This window comes from Copadichromis virginalis, linkage group LG15 (assembly GCF_057382275.1).
Source record: "Copadichromis virginalis isolate Kocher_CV1m ecotype Utaka linkage group LG15, C_Virginalis_male_GT1.1, whole genome shotgun sequence".
Lineage (NCBI taxonomy): Eukaryota > Metazoa > Chordata > Actinopteri > Cichliformes > Cichlidae > Copadichromis > Copadichromis virginalis.
The window spans coordinates 31,298,333-31,317,215 of NC_140632.1; the positions used below are offsets into that span (position 1 = coordinate 31,298,333).

The 18,883-nt window shown below is 41.4% G+C and overlaps 1 pseudogene; it reads right to left on the bottom strand.

Moving 5' to 3' along the window:
* Positions 1–13,540: 13,540 nt before the first annotated feature.
* On the bottom strand, positions 13,541–14,958 carry LOC146692737 (uncharacterized; annotated as a pseudogene).
* Positions 14,959–18,883: the final 3,925 nt, after the last annotated feature.

Here is an 18,883-nt window from a genome sequence, read left to right on the forward strand (position 1 = left end):
AATTAATAGATTTCACTATAAATTAACATAAATTCATCCTCTTACTCCCAACCAAACAAGATTCTAAATTTGGAACAATCTTGGGTTTTGGAAGTCAGAAAAAACATCAGATAAAATTTTAGTGTGAGTTAATGAAAGCGAGACAACAGCTAAAAATCTATGACCAAGGCTTGATCACTATCCAGAGGCCTTTACACCCCATGGGAACATACATTTCTTAACGCCAATTAACCAATTACCATCGATTAGCATGATAGTACTGATTTATGGCGAAATTGCCTCAACTGCAAGAAAAAAAACGACCTTTTGAGTACCTTCTAAGTGAATTGCATCTAGTAATTTTAAGAGGAATCGATGTGTTTACAAAGCTGTCTGCTTGAAATCCTAAGGCCATCAGTATATTTAGCTGCTGTGCCTGAAATGGCTGCTGGCTGAAAGACCCCTCCCTTGCTAGGATTTATTAATTCAAATGCTTTATGACAGCTATATAATGCAAAACATCAAAGTTATTAAAGTTATCAGTGATGACCTGTCAGAATTTTGATTTTCCTTGCTATTATTTTCTTTTAGAGGAGATATAAGCCACTTGGCTCATCTATAAAGACCCATTTGAAATTATTATACAACCCCTTCCAAAAATCATCCCATCTTCTTTAATTACCCTGGGTGGTTGAATTCTGTCACTCTTCTAATTATATCTTATCCCATAAATATTTTGGCCTTAGGCTATAATAAAGGAATTCTAAGGATATTATAAACCATTGTCCTAGCTGAATTGGAGTAGCTCTGACTTATGAGGCACTCTAGATGTGTAGTCAGTCATTATTTTAGGTTATTAAATAAAAAAAAGGATACTACACTCATAAATATCCATAGAATAGTGTGTAGCCACATCTTTCAACAAATTGTTCTCATGAAGTTATAATTAATGTATTAAAAACACATAGGATTTGCGATGCTCCCCCATCGTATTTGAATACCAGGGAATGTTTCAACTAATGGCATTTTTAAATATGAGACTATGTGAAACATTAAAGTCAGAGAAGAAGAGAAATTGTAGATGTTTGGTTGCCATAAAGGGGGGCATTTAAACTCAAGATCTGAAGGTTTATGCTTGTGTTTTATCATCTTCAGCAAAAAAGTACAAAAGGTGAAGCAAAGAGACAATGCACTGGCGTCTTTATCATATGTCATCCTCTTCCTCCTCACCTCAAGCCTCATCTCCTGAACCCTGAACTGAAGTCAGGACTCTGCTACATGAAAATGTGCGTAAACATGCTCATTTATTCCCGATGCTGTTGAAATGAGTTATTGTCAGCAGATTAGACATCCCCCCCCATGTCCAGGCACCTGACAAGAGCCAGCTAAACACCTAAACACCACCAACGGGTAGTTAGAAGTTATATCAGAAAAGGCCACTTTAATACAGCAAACAACTATACTGTTCTTGACTCAGAGTAATGTTGAAAATCTGGTTCATGCATCAATTACTTCTAGGCTAGACTATTGTAATTCATTATTATCAGCATGCCCTATAAACTCCCTGAAAAGCCTCGAGTTGATCCAAAATGCTGCAGCAAGAGTACTGACAGGGACTAGAAAGTGTGAATGTGTTGCTCCTATATAACTCATAGTACCATATCACCCCAAAAGAGCACTTTGCTCGCAGACTTTTGGCTTACTTAAGGTTCCTGTGGTATTAAAAAGTTGAATGGGAGGCAAAGCCTTCAGATTCCAGGCCCCTTTTCGGTTGAACCAGCTCCCAGTTTGGATTCAGAAGACAGACACCCTCTCTATTTTTATGATTAGGTTTAAAACTTTCCTTTTTAGTAAAGCTGGTATAATTAGGGTGGGATCACATTACCTTACCATATAAAGCAGCTTGAGGCAACTGCTGTTGTGATTTGGCATAAAAATAACACAGAATTGAATTTATAGCATCTAGGAAGTGAATTATGCTGGCATGGATGAAGTATTTAAAAGAATGTTTTTTGTTTTTGAAAATTTGACAGAATAAATTACATGTAGCAATAGTTGTCACTGTGGGATTGTGTGTGTTTATTTGCAATGCTCCTTCCAGGAAAAGCCTGCGGACTAGCAAAGTGATACAATGTAAAGATGCTCCACCATGGTGGCCAGTGCATCCACTGAGAGTCTTATGTGTTACTGGAGAGCCCTGAGAAGGATGCGAAAATCTTTCAGTTTAATGTAATAGTTAGATTATAGCAATTAACATTAATATGATTTTCCAGTAGCTACAATTTACAGGACTTTGGTCGTGTTGCAGGCCAGAGTTTGTGGGTCTGATGTGACTATTACTTAATATACACTCTACTCTGCAATGTTTTAAGGGAATTTACTAATTTAATTTGCGGATTAAATTTAATACTGTCTAAAATAATAATAAAGGAAAAATAATTGCTTCCATAAATCACTATATATAGATATTTAACTTGTAAATGGCAAACTAAAAACTACATTTAGCCGTTCATCAGAACAGTCAAAAGTTCTGTCAGTGGCCCAAAGCACTTTGAGTTCATTTAAAAAAAATAAACAAACAAACTTCCAATTCAATGATATAGAGAAGAACAGCCACGAGGATTTCATGAGTGTCATAAACTTTTATGGGCAAATAAATGAAGTTCCACTGCGAACATGTTTAGCCACATCTTTTTAAAAACAAGTTTTGCATTTTTTAAATTTAATTGTTAAATGTAACATTGTGTATTCAGTAAGAGTTATAAAGCACTATTTAAATAATAATAATCCATTTGCAGTTATTAACTTTGTTATGTTCTAAGTACAAGTACGCTAGAACAGCGTTGGTGGTTGTTAAACAACTTCTGAGTAGCAAGTCCTCTTGGGCGAGAGTCTCCCTGAATTCATCAAGGCTCTGCATGTTGTGTCTTGAGTGACATGCCTCTGGACAGGCGATTGGCAGACCATGGTGGTGATTCCCTTTTAAAAGAAGGACTGAGAAGTATGGTCCAACTTCATGAGGATCACATTTTCCAGCTTCCTTGGGAACATCTGTGTTGGGGTACTGGAGAAGAGAGTCTGATGGCTGAACGAACCTCAGGTTAAATAAAGTTTATGTTCTTGTTATGGAAAACTGGGCCAGGTCTTTGTCCTTTCAAGGATACTCAAGGGTTTGTGGAAGTTTGGTCAAAGAGAGTGTTTCAAGGTATTTGGCGTGTTGTTATGGGCCATTCAGAAATAACGCATTTAAAATGAAATCAACCTTTAACATGTACAGCAGTAATATTAATCTATTTAACACTGATGGGGAACAGTTTTCATCAGAATAATTATTTTTACTTTTGATGTTTTATGCAGAATTTTCAATAATACTGTTTTATGTCTATTGAGGTGTTTAAATAATGTTTTATTGTTTCTTTTCGTAAAGGTATGACTTGAAAAGTTCTGCGCCATTTATCATTGTCAGCTAACAATAAAACAGTTTTTCTTGCTTCCTTGATGTGTCTTGTGACACTGTGGTTAAAAAGTAATTCCTGTTATGCTGAAGTCCACCACCTTCCGCGTATGCATAGTTGGTGCATTGTAATACGAATTCTCCACAGACCTCTGTATGGACACTATCACCTAATGTCTGATGATGAAATTATGTCACTTAGGCCTGGGCAGGGACCCTAGAGGACCCCCGGATACAGAAAGTATAATTAAGTCTTCAGACTTCACGGAGTTAAAGACATGATGATAACTTAATGGATTATGCCAACTTTGTTTTAATAAGGTGTGTGGGCTTGGGAAAAAAGTTATTGGCCTACTTTGGCCAAGTTCAGCTGTATTACATGAATGGGAAATGAAAAGCCCATTTTCCATATAATGCAGCTGAAGTTTTATAGTGGGACTAGTTATGTAGAATACTGTGTGACGACTGAATGATTCTCAAATGCTCATTATATAAGAATGAATGGACAGTTACAAACTTGATGAAACTTCCGCTCTGAAATCAAAGCAGCCAGCTGCATTGGTTACAATGTTGCCAGTGTGGAGAAAGCACAGTATAATTAGTTGATTTAACAAGATACCTCAGTGAGGCTGTGAGCCATGCTGTTTGCTTTCTATTTACTTCAGTTTGTCATGTAATTAACACAATTATTCTTTCATTTCACAGCGGAGTAAACAAAACTACAAGAAAATAAAAGTGTGATAAGCTGTAAACAAGGCTGAGGTATGCCCACAGTAATGTACACAAGAAATCAGTCTTTACTTATGTAATAAACTCCTTTCAGTCCATTGATGAATGTCAACTGAAGGACGCTGCGCTGCCTTGAAAAAAGAAAAAGAAAAAAAGACTGTTCAATTATTTGGGAGGCAGAGCTATTCAAAAAGGTTTCCTCTTTCCCTGCTGCCTAGAAGCTGGTGCTCTGTCTGCATATGTCACCTGTAACATTCATTTGAATACTAACTGAATAGTCCTTCTTCACTGTTACCTTCCCCTCCATTGGTCTCGTAGCCCCAGTGGGGTGTGAAAGGTCGTCTCGTTCGCTTCCCTGTTGCTCCTAACATGTCTGTGGGCGTTGCGAGACCTTTCAGTCTGAGCAGATGCTGAATGTCAGCGCACTCAGCAGGATTTTCTAAAGGTGTCCTAAACACTGAATGATGAAAAAGTATCACTTAAGAAAAGGGATAAATGGGATTTTGTCATTACATTAAAGATTGTACAAAGTTACAGTAGAGGTTAAATAGAGTGCACCATCTATTTCTCTGGTTAAACTCTTTACATCTGTCCACACACACACCCTGAACTGAGCACGTGGTAAGCACAATCACAAGCATGACTCCCCTGACTCACTGACAAAGTCCCATCGCAGGACATGCTTGCGGATGCGAACGCTGCACTCCACAGCCTACCCACTATCAGCAGTGTAGTGTCACTACACTAGCAGTAATGCTCTAGTGTACACTGCTCTGTCCACGAGGCTGAAGAGATATACCAGAGAAGCAGAGGCCAAAAGAATAATTGGCTGTTCTCCAAAGAGCCGTCCAGAGTGTACTCTCAACTACAAGGGAATAATAATAATAATAGGGCAGACCCACCCAACGCTGAAACTGCAATACTGGAAGAACATCTTGGAGAAAGAGTTGTCACATATCACCAAGGCCAACTGGCTGCTGGACCAAAGACCAAAGAGCAGACCATAACAACCTCCTAGAACAACAAGAGGTTGTTAATCAAAGCAGATGTCTAACATCAACTCCCCAGAATGAAGAGTTGGACAACGTTAAGACCTGACATGATCAATGCTTACTTTCTAAGGAGGTTAATAGAACACCATGAATGCTGGTGGGTTGAGAAAAGCAGGCACACATCCAGACTGGATAACAGAGAGTAGAACAATCCTGATCATCACGGATCTCCATAAGAGAGCAAGACTATCAAACTACTGAACAATTACCTGCCTCTCCACAATATGGAAACTTATCTCAGGCTTGATAGCAAAGGCAAAGCATGAAAAGGACACGCTGGACCGGCATTTGCCGTGATAATGGATTGAAATGCAAGGTATGGACAGCTTGTTGTACTTCTTAGGCACCCCTTTCTTCATCACAACTTTCTACAGTTGCAATAGTTGGCTAACTTCCTATTGTGCTGCCTTGATCTTGGCCCCCAGTCTCCTTCTTCATGGAGGGTACTGCTCCTTGTGGCTGTTGTTCATCTTATAGCCAAGCATGTTGAGGGTTGCTGTTGCTGTGGTATAGATCAGCTGGTTGGTTTGAGTGATGTTTTGGTAGAAATTGTCTATAATACTTAAACATAAAAAAACAAGAAAGAAAGAACAATATAGTATCCTCATCTCCACCAAACAGTAAAATAGTTAAATAAGAATTAAACATTAGATCTCCATCTTTGAAGTCCTGGTCAGTAAATTATTTCATAATTGATCAACATAGTGATTTACTCTGCCATACAGAAACCTGGTAAATGAATCAATGCACCCAAGTCATACTGACTATCCGAATCCTCGAACCACAGGCCGAGGAGAGGGGGGTGGCAAAAATATTCCACTCATCTAATTAATCAACTATAGACCCAGACTGAATTTTAATTCATTTGAAAGCCTAACTCTGAGGCTTGTCCACCCTAATTTGACAATTCAAAAAACAGTTTTATTTATTGTTATCTGAGTTCTCAGACTATTTATGTGATTTAGTGCACAGCTCAGAGATTTTAACATCCATGGAGATGCAGAAACTCCTCAACAATACGTTTAATCTATCATTAGACTCAATTGACTTTGCTCAAAATGTAAAAGAGTCCACCCACCACTTTAATCACACTCTTGAGCTTGTTTTGACATATGACATAGAAACTGAAAATTTAATAGTGCTCCCTGAAAAAACTCTTTTGTCTGATCGTCTATCATTTAAATTTAAAATAATGGAGATCACAGTGGTGGCGAATATGTTTCATTATAATACATGTCTTTCTGAAAGTGATGTGACTAAATTTTGTGATATAATTCATACACTGTTAACTTCTTCAATCCTATGTACCAACACAGCACAGAGCAGCTACCTAATCTCTACACCCACAGAAGTCAATTATCTTGTTAATAATGTTAAAACCATATTATGTATGACTATGAATACTCTGTCTTCTCTGTTAGAGAAAGCCTCAAATCAGAACTACTTGTCTCCCTGGTGTAACTTTCAAATTTACACCTTAAAGCAGATAACACGTAAGCTTGAGAGGAGAGGAAATGGAATCTCACTAATTTAGAAGATCATGATTTAGTCTGGAAAAAGAGTTTGCTGCTCTATGAAAAAGCCCTCCGAAAAGCTAGGACATCTTAGTACTCATCAATTATTGAAGAGAATACGAATAACACCTTTCTTTTCAGCACTGTAGCTTGGCTGACAAAACAATAAGAACATCGCAACTACCATGTCTGTGAAATAGTACTAAATATTTTGTTCTCTCTGATATTTATTTAGACTCTTTCTGTATGACTGAGTTTTGAGTCAACTTTAGTAATGATTTCCTCCAAACCATAAACATGTCTGTTAGCCCCATTTAAGACTGCATAAAGAAGTCCTCCCATTAATGCTTCAATCTTTAATATGATGAGTCTGTCTTCATTAATGGGCTATGTACCACAGGTCTTTAAGGTGGCAGTAATCCAATAATTTCTTAAAAAGCTGTCACTTGACCCAGCTGGCTTAGACATTATGGGCAATATCCAACCTTCCTTTCATCTAAAAAAATCTTGAAAGAGTAGTTGTAAGACAACTAACTTATTATCTGTAGAGGAATGGTTTATTTGAAGAGTTTCAGTCAGATTTCAGATATCATCACAGTACCGAAACAGTTTTGGCAAAGGTTACATCTTTAGGCCTGAACTGCAGTTTTTGCATTATATTCTGTATTTATATTTTTGCACATTTTAATAAATTGCTGCACCCATGTATTATTTCCTGTTTTATTTACACAATATAGAGCAATTTGGGAAGCCCAAGACTTTTGTACATGCATATGTGTGTGTATAAAACAGAAGAATTGTAAAAACAAATCCGTACAAAAAACAAAATAGATATTCAGTGTGACAGTTTTAAAACTATGTTCAGCAAGTGGCTAAAATGTAACCTTCCTCTTACACTAACCATGAGTGGTTTGCTGGCAAACCTAGTGGATGTTAAGAGTCTCTGTACTGAAAAACCCATCTAAAAATCTCCATATGCAAACCCAAGTGAGGGAAGTCTTGTTGCAGTACAATAATTATTTCAAATATTTTTCATTCTCCAGTTCTGCACCTGCTCCTCATTAGGCCCACAAATAACGATCCTGCTGCAACGGATGGAAGAAAAAAATGCATTATGTTCCTATGTAGAGTACAGTCATCAACTTTTGTTTTTTCTGGATTCCAACACCATATCCTTCTTTGTTTTGGATTTCTTGTGAACTTTGCACACTTCAAAGCTGTCGGATTGACAGTACTGCAGAGTGAGAGATCCTCTTCATCTGACTTTTGGAATTATGCAGACATCTCTCCGGAGCGCCACTTCAGAACCTCATCTCTTTACTTTAAATATCTGCCCTCTCCATAACACCTATGCAGCATTCTGAAAAAGAAAATATGTGTGAAGAAGTGGAGGAGGAAGGAGAGGGGGGGGGGGGGGGGGACCTAGTTTAACACAATTCAATTGCAGATCAGTTAAACATCTGACACGCTGATGAACAAAATGACACCAGCAGGCATTGTTAAGAAATGATATCTTGGAGCAAAATAAGCACAATTTTCTCCTGGACTGAAGAATGAATCTGGTAACAAAAGCAAAATAAAGCCTAATGAAGTTTTTGTCTCACTTTGTCCCTGTCAGTCTCCTGTCCTTGGGCGAGTCTCCAGCTTCTCAAGTTTTAGTCTCTGTTTTTAACCATTGCCTTGCCAGCATAGTGCGAAGCCTTGACTTCCCGCACCACACTGCTCTTGTTGCTGCTTCCATCACTGCTGTCATTTATCTGTTTTACATCAAAGAGATCTCCATTCTAAAAAACACCCCTGAAATTCACCCACACAAAATTAATGTGACATAAAAGACTGTGTGTCACAGACCCATTTTTGTACCAGTTATGCCATAATCAGTCAACAAGACCAACAGCTAATCAGCTAATACCAATACTTGGTACATTGTTTTGTACTGTAATATAACTTCTGAAAGTCAGACCATTTCTTTCAGTTTCGATTCCTCTGTAGTAGTCAGACTAAATCTTTCTAACTTTAACAAATGCAACTCACAGCTTGTTACAAAACTGTAAAACAGTCCAAAAATGACATTTACAGAATAAACGACAGAATAAACCACCACCCAGATGTGACATAGTGCAAACGCAGAATTTTGTTTCTGTGACTCTTAAATATTTGTGGTCCTCAAACAAAGTTGTGACCTCTCTAACCAATGGCTATCACCACTGTGGCTATGCTCATTTTTCTTTATATAAAGTTAGTGATTTAGACATTTGATCATCATTTCTAGTTTATTATAGTTGGCAACTACAGGTGGTATAACCTTACACCAAACTGACATAAAAATCTCTTCTCCTTTTTTATTTTTTATCTTTTAACATTTTTTAAAGTAACCTCCAGTTAACCATGATTCATAAATAAAGTTACAGTAAGTAAGCAAGTAACTGGTCAAAGCAATCCTACCATTAAGTAATGTTTCAGCAAGGAGAGATCATTAAGAGGAATTTAACATGATTTATTGACATACAGAACTTAATTAAGGTATTTTATGTTTAGACTCTGAAGGCCCTAGTCCTAGTCCCTATCACCATTACAGAATCCCAGTGGTGACAGGGCCCCCGAAGTCTGGTGGTGTAGATGAAGAGGGAGGATTGAATGAAGCCTGAGTAATAAGGTAGAGGCAGAGATGGGAAGGAGGTGGGTGGGGGAGAATGACAAATGAGCAGTGAGATTTAAAGTACATGGAGTGGAAGCTGATTGGTCTTAGAAGGCCGGCAGAAAGATGATTGGTCTAGACCAGTGATGTCACAATGAACTTGACAGCATGGGAAAGTGGAAATAATGTAAACCAGGGGTGCCCAATCCCGGTCCTCGAGAGCTACCGTCCTGCAGCTTTTAGATGCATCCCTACTCCAACACAGCTGAATCAAATGAATGGCTTGTTATCAGGCCTTTGCCAAACACGATGGCATGCTGAAGAGGTAATCAAACCATTTGATTCAGCTGTGTTGGAGTAGGGATGCATCTAAAAGCTGCAGGACGGTAGCTCTCGAGGACCGAGATTGGGCACCCCTGATGTAAACCTTCGATTAGCCAACAAACACCTGGGAAGCAGACAGATGTGTGACTACAGAACTTCTTTAGTGAACTTACGCATGAGCTTAATTTCAATTTTAACCATGATTTTTTTTTTCACGTAAAAGGGGGATCGTCCTTACACAGTAAGTTGTTATGTTATGGAGTTCCACAGAGTTCTGTGCTGGGACCAATTCTATCTAGATGCTCTCCTTAGGTAGTATTTTTAGAATTTATCAACTTTATATATCCATGAAGCAAGATGACACACAGCAAGTAGTTATACTGCAATAATAAATGTGGTGTACAGATATACAGGAAAATGAAATTTCATTCTTAGCCTGCAATGTCTTGAATTAATTACCATCATTTTAGAGGTTAGAGCCACTGGGGCAAGTGTAGAAAGGTCCAGGACAGAGTCCAAAGGGCAGAAAGTACATGGGAAATCTGAGTTCCTCCTTTGATAAGCCCACCACTTTCCAAAATTTCAGGTGACAACCTGGGTAAGTAATAATACAAAAGTATAGCAATAAAAAGAGTTTGGTACATGAAAAAAAACAACCTAACACATATTTAACTGGACATTTTTTTACAACATAATCAGAACTTGTGACCTTGTCATATCATTGCAGAAATATAAATACATTTACGAACGTTTTTTTTTTCTTTCTTTGTGATATTGACAATGTATTATTAGTATTCATATTAGTATGAAGCATTGTCATCTTAATTAGACTATTTTTCAACAATGTTATGCTACTTTCTGAAAAAAACAAGACACAACACAATTCAAGGCTTACATACAATCCAAAATTCGACACCCCTTGGCAGCAGAGTCAATCATATTGAAAAGCACTAAGGATTTTATAGGCTAACCGGTTTGGACATTTTGTGTGTTGTTGTGTTCATTTGGTAAATCGAGTGGTTCTTATATAGTGGTTTCTACTTTCTGTGAGAACTCAAAGTGTTTATACTACAACCCCCATTTACCCATTCACAAAATCATACAAGTTAATCATTAGTATCATATCCAAAGGTATTTTGACCACCCATCGCCCACCCAGGTCTGGTCAAACGCTGTTTTGTTTTTGGGCTGTCAGGAGCCGGCCCTTAGAGAGGGGGTACTGTCATCGTCCTGGGTCTAGTGACCACGTGTTGAAGTGTTTTTGAGTTTTGTTAGTATTCCTTGGTTTTGTGCTTATTTATAGTTTCTTTCCCCTTTGTCACATTATGCCATATTTGTCCCAGTTAAGTCCTCAGTCTTCCCCTGTTTGTTGTTGCATTCCCTGCATTAGCTATGGGTTCTGGTCATGTCATGTATACCAAGTGGATTATTGTAGTTCTAGCTCTCCTTTTGTTTTTCTTTAGTTTTCATGTATTTTTATCTTTAGCTTTAGCTCGTCTTTCCAACAATAAAACTGCTGCTTTAAGTTATGTTTTCTGTCTCAGAGTTCTGCATTTGGGACTTAACCTAGCCTGTACACAGCTTACCATGACGTGAACCCAGATCACTTCCACTGACTCGGCCTTGTCTGCCTTGGTTGGTAAACAATAAACATTTATCACAATGTGCTCTCAATTATTACCATGTGGAGTTTGTTAGGTATTTTATGTAAAATGCATCTCCAGTTAGTAACAGTTAGCCTAATGATGAGCATACCAACTTGATTACAATTAGATTCAGTCAAATTGGAAAAAAAGAGGCTTGTTGCTGTGAGAGCTAAGATTTAGACCATACAGTGTAGATGCAATCAATATGTTATGACCGACTTTGCTTTGTAGAATGCACTTTGATTGCTGCAGAAATTGCAACGGTGTGATTATAAGACTAATTGTGCATAACAGAGTAATTGTGTTTTAACCACGACAGCCTCTGTAGTATCATGAACATCCGTTGAGCACATACAGGATGTGTACTTCTGCTGCTGAACTGGCTCTTCCCCATGCAAGTTGTAGTAATTTTGGAGGTATAGGCAGCACTCACATCACATTTTTTCAGCAACTCGAGGCACCCACGCCCATTCGAGAAGATGAACAGGTGTTCTGGAGACAGATAAGTGGCTAGGCAGAGGAATCCATCTGACCGTTTACTTCCTGCATCATCCATCATCCCTGACAGCTTTCGATCATCTCTCATATTAATAAAACCATCACATCAGTATTATGGCCCAAGATAAGCTCCAGTGAGCTACTCTCTTAGTATCTTTGTAAAGATGTGCACCATAAATTCTAACCTCGAAATTGTTGGTAAATTATCCCCCATTTTCCTTCATACAGTGGATATACTTTTTGAAGAAAATGTAAATAAGCTGGAGTAGAATTTCTAAGCACTATGTAAACACATTGTAAAATAATCCTATTTTCATTGGCATAAAGTACTATATAAATACAATTAAAATAAGCTATGACAATGTTAGGATAGTTTCCACAGGAATATCAGACTCAGAATACTTTAATAATCCCTAAGGAAATTATGTAATGTGTATTTTGATATAGGTTAAATTATCTAATATATGAATTATTGCTCGTCTCACACCAACTTTTGTGATTTATAGAAGCCTTTGTTATAGAACTATTTCCAGAACAAGAGTTTTGTTGGCATTTTATTATTTTTTTCATCTTTATAATAGAATATAATGGAGCACCTGTCATAAAAGGATGTAGGCAAATAGGAAGACTTGCAATGGCTATACCATCATAGGAGGATTTTATATATCTTCTTCGTAGAAAAACTTATTGATGCCTTCATCAACTCTAGATTGGACTACTGCAATTCTCTTCATTTGGGTCTTGAACACTTATCTCTTCATCACTTGCAGTTAGTCTAAAATGCTGCTGCATGGCTTTTAACAGGTGTTTGAAGTTATGAACACATCACTCCTGTTTTAGCAAATTTACGCTGGCTCCCTGTCCCTTCAAAGTTTTAAATGGTATGGCGCCCGGTTATGTCACGGTCTGGCTGGCAGACCGTGGGGATGTGTGGGGAAGGAGGACCCAGGCGCGGTGCTCTATGTATAAACAGTGTGTTTATTTACAGTGTGCAACAAAGTAACAATAAATCCCCGTGTTTTCCCAGACTCCCGTGTTGTGTCTCTCCGTGAATAGTCCGTGTCTTTGTGCTCTCCGCTCCCGTGTCAGCACCCCCGGTGCTCGCTGCTCTCGTGTCTTCCACACTCCTCCTGTGTGAAACAATAGACGCAGCCGTCAGGACACAAACAACTGCGGGCATACACGCACACTAACTTAACTGAACAGAAGACTAACGTGGAGTCTCATGCAATGATCCCGCGTCGGTGGGAGCTCCAAGACTCTCCTAAGTAGCTCCCCCGACGAGCCCTGATCAGCAGCAGGTGTGTGGCTTCGGGTGTGGCCAGTCCCTCCGCAGGGCCACACCCCTCAGGCCTGCAGGTGGCCGAGCTCCATCCTCCAGGCACACCCGCAGACATACACACCCATACCTCGCCTAAACATATGAGTGGGACACAGACTAACACAGCACAGAGAAACACACATATGTACACGCACAGAGAAGGGGAAACGACACCAAAAATACATAATAATACACAGGTCCATGACTGCCCAGGGATCCTGGGTCGCCCAGTCCCAGGACCCTGACAGTACCCCCCCTCTAAGGGTCGGCTCCCGACGACCCAAAAACAACAGTACAACCAACCCAGGGCGGGCGGTGGGAGGTCCAGGACGGAGGGCAGAACCAAAACAAGCAAAAACCACCAAAGAAAACAACCCCCCCAAGGTCACAGTCCCAGAGTCCGACCGCGCATCCCGCAGCGGAGTAAGAAAAAGAAAAAAACGCCACAAAACAGTCTCAGGCGGCCCATCAACATAACAAAAGAGTTCAGGGGGCCTACCTCGAGTCCAATGGTGGCGACATTGCAGCTCCGGCGGACGGCCACGGGTCCGGCAACAGCAGAAAAACAGTTCTGGGGGCCTGCCACTGCTCCAGTGGCGGCGGCACTGCTGCCCCTCCGGTGGCGAGCCCCGGGCCCAGTAGCGGCGGCGCTGCTCCCCAGGTGGCCTGCCCGGGATCCAGTGGCGGTAGCGGCGCTGCTGCTTCTCCAGCGGCCTGCCCCGGGTCCGACAGCGGCGGCGCTGCTCCCCAGGCGGCCTGCCCGGGATCCAGTGGCGGTAGCGGCGCTGCTGCTCCTCCGGCGGCCTGCCCCGGTTTTGACGGCGGCGGCGCTGCTCCCCAGGCGGCCTGCCACGGGTCCGGTGGCGGCGCTGCTCCTCCAGTGAGCAACAGCGAGGTGTGGCACATGGTTCATGACGCGCTGGTCGCTGACGTGGATGCAGAGGACGTGGATGGCGTGGATGGCGTGGAGGCCGCGCCAGACGTGGAGGTCCCTCCGGTTCGCTGACCTCCGGCTCCGGCTGAGCGGGTCCCTCCTTGGCTGGCAGCGAGAGCTCCTCCTCGGCTGCTGGCAGCGAGAGCTCCACCTCGGCTGCTGGCAGCGAGAGCTCCCCCGGCTCGCCGAGCTCCTCCTCGGCTGGCAGCGCCGGTTGTTCCTTCCGCTCGCCGAGCTCTGCTGGTGGTTCGCTGAGCTGCTCCTGCTCGCTGAGCTGCTCCTTCTCGCTGAGCTGCTCCTGCCCGCTGAGCTGCTCCTGCCCGCTGAGCTCCTCCGACTCACTGAGATGACGACGGTGTTACAGCTGCAGATGGTGAAGCAGCGGGTGGTGTAGCGACCTCCGACCAAGGTGATGGTACCTGCACCGTCAGCTCGTCCACTGCAGACACAAACACAGATGATGAGGAAAATGAAAAATTGTCCATACTACTCACCACAGCCGGCTCTTGAGATGTCTGTGGCTTTGGCTGCGGTGAGGAACGCCGGCGGCGCGAATGTCGTTTCCATGTAGATGTCGGGGCCGGCGTCTCAGGCTGTGAATCCACCAGCTGACCGGGCCGGTGAGCAGCCTGAGGAGGAGAGTGGAGGTGGAGGGTGGAAAGCAGGAAGTCCAGGACTACAGAATTAAGGGAGTCCACCAGCCAGGGGAATTTCAACAGCATCCCCTGCAGCCGCCTCTCCACGGCGCGACGCAACCCCTCCGCGGGCTTCTCCCACCACAACTCACACATGCGGTAAACCTTGTCCATAACCTCCCTCCTGAGCCTCTCCTCAGAGACCGCTGGGTCCATACGTGGCGGGATCATTCTGTCACGGTCTGGCTGGCAGACCGTGGGGATGTGTGGGGAAGGAGGACCCAGGCGCGGTGCTCTATGTATAAACAGTGTGTTTATTTACAGTGTGCAACAAAGTAACAATAAATCCCCGTGTTTTCCCAGACTCCCGTGTTGTGTCTCTCCGTGAATAGTCCGTGTCTTTGTGCTCTCCGCTCCCGTGTCAGCACCCCCCGGTGCTCGCTGTTCTCGTGTCTTCCACGCTCCTCCTGTGTGAAACAATAGACGCAGCCGTCAGGACACAAACAACTGCGGGCATACATGCACACTAACTTAACTGAACAGAAGACTAACGTGGAGTCTCATGCAATGATCCCGCGTCGGTGGGAGCTCCAAGACTCTCCTAAGTAGCTCCCCCGACGAGCCCTGATCAGCAGCAGGTGTGTGGCTTCGGGTGTGGCCAGTCCCTCCGCAGGGCCACACCCCTCAGGCCTGCAGGTGGCCGAGCTCCATCCTCCAGGCACACCCGCAGACATACACACCCATACCTCGCCTAAACATATGAGTGGGACACAGACTAACACAGCACAGAGAAACACACATATGTACACGCACAGAGAAGGGGAAACGACACCAAAAATACATAATAATACACAGGTCCATGACTGCCCAGGGATCCTGGGTTGCCCAGTCCCAGGACCCTGACAGGTTATTTAAGCAAACTCCTCAACATCTCAAAAGAGCACTGAGATCTTCAAGCCAGATGCTCTTAGTACAGCCGAGGTCTCGATTAAAACATAGAGGAGATCGGGCCTTCTGGAATAACTTGCCACCTGATATTTGTACCTATACAGTCTTTCAAATCATTTCTTAAAACTCTCTTTTTTACATTGGCTTTTAATTCAAGTTCAGTTTGAGTATCTTCAGGCTTGTTTTATGTTTGTTTTGTTTTGATGTTATATATTACCATTGCCTCATCTAATGTCTTATTTTTCTGTATTTGTTTTTCTATTGTTTTCTCTTGTTCATAACTAATTGTGAAGCTCTTTGGTCAACTCTGTTTCAACAATTTCCTTACTTTTACCCAATAAGAGTCAAAATTTGAGCAATGACACGTAAAGCTGATGACATTAAATCAAGTTAAAACAGAACTTGCACCAACTAAATCATTACATTTCTTTAGCAGCTTAAGAAGCAGTCAAAATGCCAAGTTGCACCTGTCATGGTTTCTCTGTCTTGGATGCTGGGTTTTGAGTTTTTTGTGAGTTCACGATTCCTTTTGGTTTTGAAAATGATTTCTGTTTGAGACTTTTTATTTTTATTTTTTTAATATTGGTTGTACTTCAATACCTTCCCAGCAGGCTCTTGTATATATTTTGTTTATATTTGTGATTTATTCCCTGGTTTTGGTGTTTAAATTAGAGTTCCATCTGTAGTAATTTCTATGTTCCTAGTATTGGTTTCTCATAAGTTGAAGGTTGTATATACTTAATTCCCTTTATGTATCTTTGTGTCTCTATTCTTTGTTTTTCTTTCTGCCTTACCCTGCATTGTTAATCTCTTCCCCCTGCTTAATTGTCTTATATCTGTTTTATTTTGCTAGCTGTTGTCCTCTGTGTGTTGTTTCATCTTCCCCTGTCTCTCTATGTTAATTATCTTCAGCTGTGTTTAGTTCCCCACTAGTTTCCTCTTCCCTCCTTATCTCCCTTACCTCTTTTGCATATATTGTTTCAGCTTTCCTTTGCCCTTTGCCATGTTGTCCAAGTGTACCTTTTGGGATGAGTTTCTGTGCTTTCTAAGGTCTTGTATTCTGAGAAATGTTTGGATTTTCTGGATTATGTGGCTTTGTGCTTTATTTATCCTGTTAACAGCATTAACAGCTTATTTTGAGTTTAATGTCTGTCAAACTGCATCTTTCTTTAGGTCTGCAAAAATATATCTTCAAAACACACATCGGTATTTACATTTCCTTTGAGCATTGCTAGGAGGAGATCATAAGGTCATATAATTCAAAATTGCTCTTAAAAATTATATTATTTTGGGGCTATTTAAAAAAAACATTTTTATGTATAGTTGATGGCAAAATATATCTTGATTTGGGACTGATAACACTATCAGACAAACGTTTGGACACACCTTCTTTATTTTTACTACTTTCTACATTGTAGATACATACTGTGGACATCAAACATATGAAGAAAGATATATGGAAATATGTAGCAAAGAAAGAATTGATAAATAACTCAGAAAATATCTTATATTTTAGATTCCTGAAAGTAGCCACCCTTTGCGATTGTGGCGATTGTGGCTCAAGAGTTGGGAGTTCGCCTTGTAATTGGAAGGTTGCCGGTTCGAGCCCCGGCTTGGATAGTCTCGGTCGTTGTGTCCTTGGGCAAGACACTTCACCCGTTGCCTACTGGTGGTGGTCAGAGGGCCCGGTGGTGCCAGTGTTCGGCAGCCTCGCCTCTGTCAGTGTGCCCCAGGGTGGCTGTGGCTACAATGTAGCTTGCCATCACCTATGGGTGGATGACTGGATATGTAAAGTGCTTTGGGGTCCTTAGGGACTAGTAAAGCGCTATATAAATACAGGCCATTTACCATTTGCTGTTGACAGCGCTGCAAACCCTTGACCTTTTCTCAATGAGTTTCATGATGTAGTCACCTGAAATGGTTTTCAGGTGTTAGAATGCATATTATGGCAAGAAACAATCAGCTAAGCAAAGAGAAATGACAGTCCATCATTATTTTATGAACTGAAGATCAGTCAGTCCAGAAAATTGCTAAAACTTTGAATGTGTTGCCAATTGCATTAGCAAAAACCATCAAGTGCTACAATTAAGCTATCTCAAATAAGGACCACCCCAAGAAAAGAAGACCAAGAGTCACCTCTGCTGCTGAGGATAAATTCATCCAAATCACTAGTCTCTGACATCGCAAGTTAACAACACCTCAGATTAGAGCTCAGATAAATGCCACACAGAGTTCCAGTAGCAGACACATTTCAACATCAACTGTTCAGAGGGGACTGAAGAAACCACTACTAAGGAAAAGCAACAAGCAGAAGATATTTGTTTGGGCCAAGTAGGGATGGGTATCGAAAACCGGTTCTTGTTGAGAACCGGTTCCCACTGTTTCAATTCCTTGGAATTGTTTGCCATTTTTGCAAACGATTCCCTTATCAATTCCAGTTGCCCCGAATGACGTCATCACGTTGCGGAGCGTCATTTACCTGGCAGGAAACACGGCGCGTAAGCGGCTCAAACGCTCACAAGTTTGGTTATACTTTACGAGAACGGATGACAACAGGGCAACTTGCAATACTTGCAAAGTAGATATTTAATTTAAGGGAGGAAACACTACGAATATGCAAAAGCATTTGCTCACAAAACACGCGATGACCTTAAATGAATGTCGTGTTTTTAATTCCGCTCCGGACTCGTGAATCTCAACCCAGCAGCAGCGGTAACGTTTGCACGTCCTCTCCCGTTAATGCGGCAGGTAAATAATCAACTAACAGTGCATATTATGTTAGCGCGATCTGCCTTATTACAAAACCTGCCATTACTGTGCATTTAGGTGACCATGATGAGAGAGACAGACAGAGTCTGGCTCAGATGCTGGCAGTTCTCGATGCAGTCTACCGTTAGCGTCTCCTTTCAGGCCAGGATAAACGAATGTCACCGAGCAGTGACTAAGTTTGTGGTAAAAGGCTTGAACCCATTTGCCACAGCAGATGCCCCCGATTTTTGGTAAGTGAATGTGTTTAATTGTAGGCAGGGACATTTCTGGATATTCTTGTGTAAGTGCTACAGAATAATTTATGTTATACTTTATTATTGCTAGAGAAGAATATTTATTTTATTATTTTACATTTACAATTTTTTTTCCTGGGGACCATGTGACACCTCATTGAAGAGCCGTAGGCTGTGGATCTCTTAAGCTCTCACTGTTGGGTTTGTAA